This window comes from Sciurus vulgaris (assembly GCF_902686455.1).
Source record: "Sciurus vulgaris genome assembly, chromosome: 6".
In the NCBI taxonomy this organism is placed as follows: Eukaryota; Metazoa; Chordata; class Mammalia; order Rodentia; family Sciuridae; genus Sciurus; species Sciurus vulgaris.
The window spans coordinates 24,115,142-24,121,117 of NC_136466.1; the positions used below are offsets into that span (position 1 = coordinate 24,115,142).

At 38.0% G+C, this 5,976-nt stretch overlaps 1 pseudogene across 1 annotated transcript; it reads left to right on the plus strand.

Moving 5' to 3' along the window:
* The first annotated feature begins 1,983 nt into the window (after window positions 1-1,983).
* Window positions 1,984-3,178, plus strand: LOC306663056 (succinate--CoA ligase [ADP-forming] subunit beta, mitochondrial-like; annotated as a pseudogene). Its single transcript has one exon. The product of its transcript is annotated as a succinate--CoA ligase [ADP-forming] subunit beta, mitochondrial-like (transcript).
* Window positions 3,179-5,976: the final 2,798 nt, after the last annotated feature.

The following is a 5,976-nucleotide window of genomic DNA, read 5'->3' on the forward strand; positions in this document are numbered from 1 at the left end:
CACTCCCAGGTAAATATCATCACATATTACCCAGCCTCCCTTTTTTACCACAGAGCAAGTGAAATACAAACAGAGGACTGTAGATGGAACACGTAAAAAGTTCCTTAAAAGAAGAATGGCTGGTTGGCATATACCTCTTGCCCCTCTTTACACCATAATTAACTGTCTGAAATATGGAAGTGACCACTGAAGGAGTTTTGGCACCAATCTTGGAATCTGAGGACCCTGTGAAGATGAAAATCACATATTAAGAATTGTGGTATAGCAAGATAACAAGGAACCTGTGTCACTGATGAACTTTGGGCTGTCTTACAACTCTGGTGTGCACATTTTTAAATTCATTTTATGTGAAATGAATTATCTGTGCTTAAAATACTATTATTTCTGGCTTCTGTTACTAGAAGTTACATTCATTTCCTAAGTGATGTATTAGATCTTTCTGACTCTAAATCTGGGAAAAGCATTTTGGGTGACCTACTAGTTCTGTGTCTTGGGAAATCTGCCAGCCTAAAGCAAACTGATATGGTTATCCCTCCAAAATGCACACTTCCTCTCAGAATATTATCAAAATATATTCTTAAATTTTGTCTTACATAAGAAATACTTTCTCTCACTGAAATGGATAATGAATATTCTGGTTGAATGTAATTCAACAGATATTTCCTGAGCACCTCTACACGAAGTAGTAGAGGAATCAAGCCAAGGTACAGTTCCTAATCTAAGAATCCCACAATGTGGTTGTAGTCAACGATTCATTCATAGATCTTTGCAGTCTCAATTCAATCATTCAGCAGATTCTTCCTAGTATTACTTTGCTAATACTAGGAATAATAATCGCAAAAGATATACATTATCCTGAATCTCATGGAGCTTACATTGTAGTCCAGGAAAACACAGAGTGAACATAACCTCACTTAGGGGACTTCATATAAAGTTCTTTTTACAGGCAGAAAGAGAACTTCTAGCTAAAGAGGTAACATTTGGACTGAGACCTTAATACCAGAAAGGACCCAATCATTTAGACAGGGCACACAAATGCCAAGATGGGAGACACACAGAAGTCTGGCTGATTCTAGGATCAGGTATTCAACCAGGGAGAGTGGAATGCAGGGAGCAAGGGTGGGGAAGAGTGAGAGATGAAATTATGGAGACAGAAGAGTCATAGTCTGTCAGGTCTTATAGACCATGACAGTAAATTTTGATTTTATTTTAAATCCAGTAAGTAAAATAGGAATCCATTGAAAGATTCTAAAGCAGGGAAGTGAGAGTATATGATTTATGTTTTTAAAAGATCATTCTCTCTACTAGGTAGAAAGTGGATCATGAGGATGAAAACATGGCCACAAGATGTCCAGTAGGACCCCAGTGCAGTAATCATGTAAGAAACAAAAATGGCTGACATGGTGTCAGACAATGGATTTGGAGAGTGATAGGCAATTTGGGATATATTTTAAATCTCCAGTCACTTGGTTTACTAATAAAGTCTAATTTATAACATCAAAAGTATTCACTTTTTCAGTAGAAAAACTTACTCATTATTTTAAAAATTAAATGTCAAGAAATGGCGGCCTCATGTCCTACAGACGGCTATAGGCCACAGCTGCCCTTAGGAGCCACCAGCCCCAGACAGTGCTTTGGGCCACCGCCCAGGTTTTGGGAAGTTCTGGATTGTTTAATAACCATGGACTCCAAATACAGCAGCAACAGCAAAGGAATCTCTCACTACATGAATACATGAGTATAGAATTGTTCCAAGAAGCTTGTGTCTCCTTCCCAAAGGATATGTGGCAGAGTCATCAGATGAAGATTATGCAATTGCCAAAAAATTAGGTTCAAAAGATGTTGTGATAAAGGCACAGATTTTAGCCAGTGGTAGAGGAAAAGGAACATTTGAAAGTGGCCTTAAAGGTGGAGTAAAATAGTTTTCTCTCCAGAAGGAGCAAAAGTTGTTTCCTTATAGATGATTGGGAAAAAAAAAAAAAAAATGTTTACCAAGCAAACAGGAGAAAAGGGCAAAATGTGCAATCAAGTTTTGGTCTGTGAACGAAAATATCCCAGGAAAGAATACTATTTTGCAATAACAATGGAAAGGTCATTTCAGGGTCCTGTATTAATAGGAAGTTCACAAGGTAGTGTTAACATTGAAGATGTTGCTGCTGAGTCTTCTGATGCCATAGTTAAAGAACCTCTTGATATTATAGAAGGCATCAACAAAGGAACAAGCTATTCAGCTTGCACAGAAGATGGGATTTCCACCTAATGTTGTGGACTCTGCAGCAGAACTCATGGTCAAGCTTTATAACCTGTTTCTGAAATATGATGCAACCATGGTAGAAATAAATCCAATGGTAGAAGATTCAGATGGAGCTGTGTTATGTATGGATGCAAAGATCGATTTTGATTCTAATTCAGCCTATCACCAAAAGAAAATCTTTGACCTTCAGGACTGGACCTAGGAAGATGAGAGGGACAAGGATGCAGCTAAGGCAGATCTAAACTGTATTGGCCTTGATGGAAACATAGGCTGTCTAGTAAATGGTGCTGCTTTGGCTGTGGACCCAATGAATATAATAAAACTTCATGGAGGGACTCCAGCCAACTTTCTTGATGTTGGTGGTGGTGCCACAGTTTGTCAAGTAACAGAGGCATTTAAGCTTATCAGATAAGCTATCCTCCAGATACAGGCTATTCTGGTCAACATTTTTGGAGGAATCATGTGATGTGATGTTATTGCACAGGATATTGTCAGCAGGAAAAGATCTGGAAATTAAAATACCTGTTGTGGTACAGTTATAAGGCATACGAGTTGACGATGCTAAGGCACTGATAGCAGACAGTAGACTTAAAATCCTTGCTTGTGATGACTTGGATGAAGCTGCTAGAATGGTTGTAAAACTCTCTGAAATAGTGACCTTAGCCAAGCAAGCTCATGTGGATGTGAAATTTCAGTTGCCAATCTGATCTGAGGAGCCAGTGGATGAGTTGAAGGTGTTTAAATGTGCTCTATCCTTAAAAATACTGGTTTCTGTTATCGTTCTTTTTAGTATGTGGAGATTGTAATTGCCATATAGGCACACGAAACTTTGAAAGCATTTGGTCTACATTTGGTTCTGCTGTTCAGAGTGGACCGCTTGCATAAAGAGTGCACAGTGCAGGTACATATTCTTTTGTTGGCAGCCATCTTACAGAATGTCACTTGCAATGTGCCTGTTTAGTGTTGTTGGATACAAAGTTCTTCCTTGATAAAGAAAATAAATGCGATGCTAAAGCTTTATTCTTTAGTGTTAAAATATATTATATCAAATAACTAGCCTCATTAGTAGAGCAGTGTATTAAAATAAGGTTTTATATAAGAAGTGTTTATCTTCAGCACCAAATACATAATAATGTATCGATCTATTTATAAACAGAACTTTCAAACACTCCTCAAAATGCTGTTTTAAGTATTTCAGTGAAGTAACTTGATAATGATTTGAGCATTGTTTTAAGTATTACAAAACAAGGATGACTGTAAGTCTCTGTGACTCTGTGGTAAGAAACTCCTATAGGTTTGTATCAAATAAGGGCATATTTGCTAAGGACTTAGTAGATAAAACTAAGTTAGTAAAAGTTTCTCAATGTGAAAAAATATTAATAAATAAATAAATAAAAATTAAATGTCTTAAGATACAGCAATCACTTTCTTGGCTTGATTCTGGACTGACCATAAAATCATGAGTGCACAAAGGAATCCCCATTGTATAAACAAGCAAAATTCTTGTCCCTCTCTGACATGTTCCATATAGTTTTACCATTCTCCGACTTTTGTTTCCAGCATTTCACTTTAAATTTCTGGCACAGTATGGAAATAAAGTACTGGAAGAACACAGTCTAATCCTAAGATTCTTCTAGACTAAGCAGTTGTTTCACAATCAAAATGTTAATTCTGAATAAATCAGAAAACTTCACCAGGATGGCATACCACAATGCACCATTTACCAATGGAACACATGCTCTCGCCTTTCCTCTATTTTTATGTCTGGGACACCTAGTTCACAGGAGCAAAGAGATGAAGTCATTGTTTGGGAACCTTTCCCTGGCTGCGTAGCTGCTAATGAAGTCCACAAGTTTTCTAAGTCGAAGGGAGGTTGACTTTTCCTTCTCTACTTTTTATTACCTCCATTCCTCTCTTTGTCTCTTCTCTGCTTTCTCAAAAGAGTGTTAATCGCCATGAACAACAGGGAATGGACCCTTAGAAATCACAGGAGGTCTCAGTGCAACTGGAATTAAACCTGGACACAGGCTTGCATTATAAGGATATTTGTTTGGTTTAAAAAAAAAAAAACAAAGATGGCAGTTTAGCACTGTACCTGGCACACACATAAAGGCTGAAAAAAGGAAGGAAAATGCTGTCTTTGTGCAACGACCATGGGCCTGGAGTGGGAATAGCTCTCTTGTTGCACGTGAGCTGATTGGTTTTGAATCTATGCGGTAAAGGTCAAGAAGGTACTGTCCTCTAACCTTTACAGTTGAGGAAACAGTCTCCGTGAAATCAGACGACTTGCCACAATGACCTCTAGTAAGTGGTATCACAGCAATGCAAACTGCAATGCCAACAACACCAAAGTTTTGCACTTTTACAACATCCACTTGCCTCCAATTTAGCATGTCCACCAGCTTCATGTGTCTGGGATCTGAGATGAGGATTCTAGACTTAGTCACTCACCAGTTCAGGGACCCTCAGTTAAATAAGCTCACTCCCCAGAGCCTTAGCTGCAGCCTCTTTCTGGGACCTGGAGAGAATAATGCATGTGAAGGTACTCTGTGAAGTAAATTTTATGACAAATCATTATAAATTTTAGAAAATGAAATAAAATTTGTACAAGTAAATTAAGGTGCATATAAAGTGAGCTAAATTTATTTTCCCTCAAACAATTTGCCCTTCATGAATAGGTATTTCCCCAAGTATTCAATAGTATAAACACTTTAATAATAAGAGATGTGGTGATGAATATGTGCAATGATACCTGCCAACTGTTATGCATCATCTCCATCATCATAATAATGACAATAATAATAGAACCTCACATTTATTGCATGTTTAGCCTTTGCCAGATACTGTTCTAAGTGTTAACTCATTTATTCTCCAAAAAGCCCTAGGAGGTAGATGTGATTATCATCCCTGTTTCACAGAAGAGGAAACAGAGTAAAGAAATGAAGTGACTCGTCAAGTAAAACATCAGGACGTGAATCCAAACATCCCTGCTTCCAGTCGGCACTGAATCACTATGCAGCACTACAGTTCATACAATCCTCTTATAATTCATTATTCTTTTCCAGAAACATACTATTTTATGAAGACAGGCCATTTATCTCTGTTGAATGTTAAAACACTTCTGGACATTGTCAGTGAAGTGGAAATATTCAAGTTTAATGCTCCAGGGGCATGTCACTGGCTTAAGCTCTTCCTAATCTGACTACTCATCAGGTTCTGGTGATTTAAGACAGGCTGATGATTTCTTCCCTCTAAGAGTTTCTCTCCTGCAGTCTGCTCCTGCAGCCCTTGTGTGGTAATCTGGGATTAGAACAGAAACATCAAATACAAATTTGCAGCTGAGCTATTCCTGAACTCCCCGGAGGAGAGTGTTAGAAACAGGCAAACTAGTAATAAAGACTTTAGAAGACGCAAAGTTCCAGGTGACACTGTCTAACACATGGAAGCCAATGTGTATAGATGCTGTTTACTGTTCAGATTTATAGCAAAAGAATAAATGTGCAGAGTCACAAGAAAGCACCTACGGCTTTCCCAGGAACCCTGTGCTAACACATTGTGTCCTACTTCTCTAACTTTGGAAAAACAGAGACAGATGACTTGATGGTTAATTTCACATGTTCACTTTACTGGACTATGGGCTTGCAAAATTGAATATTATTTAGGGGTGTGTGTATAAAGGTGTTTCCAAATGAAAATAGCATTTGAACAAGTGGACTCAGCAG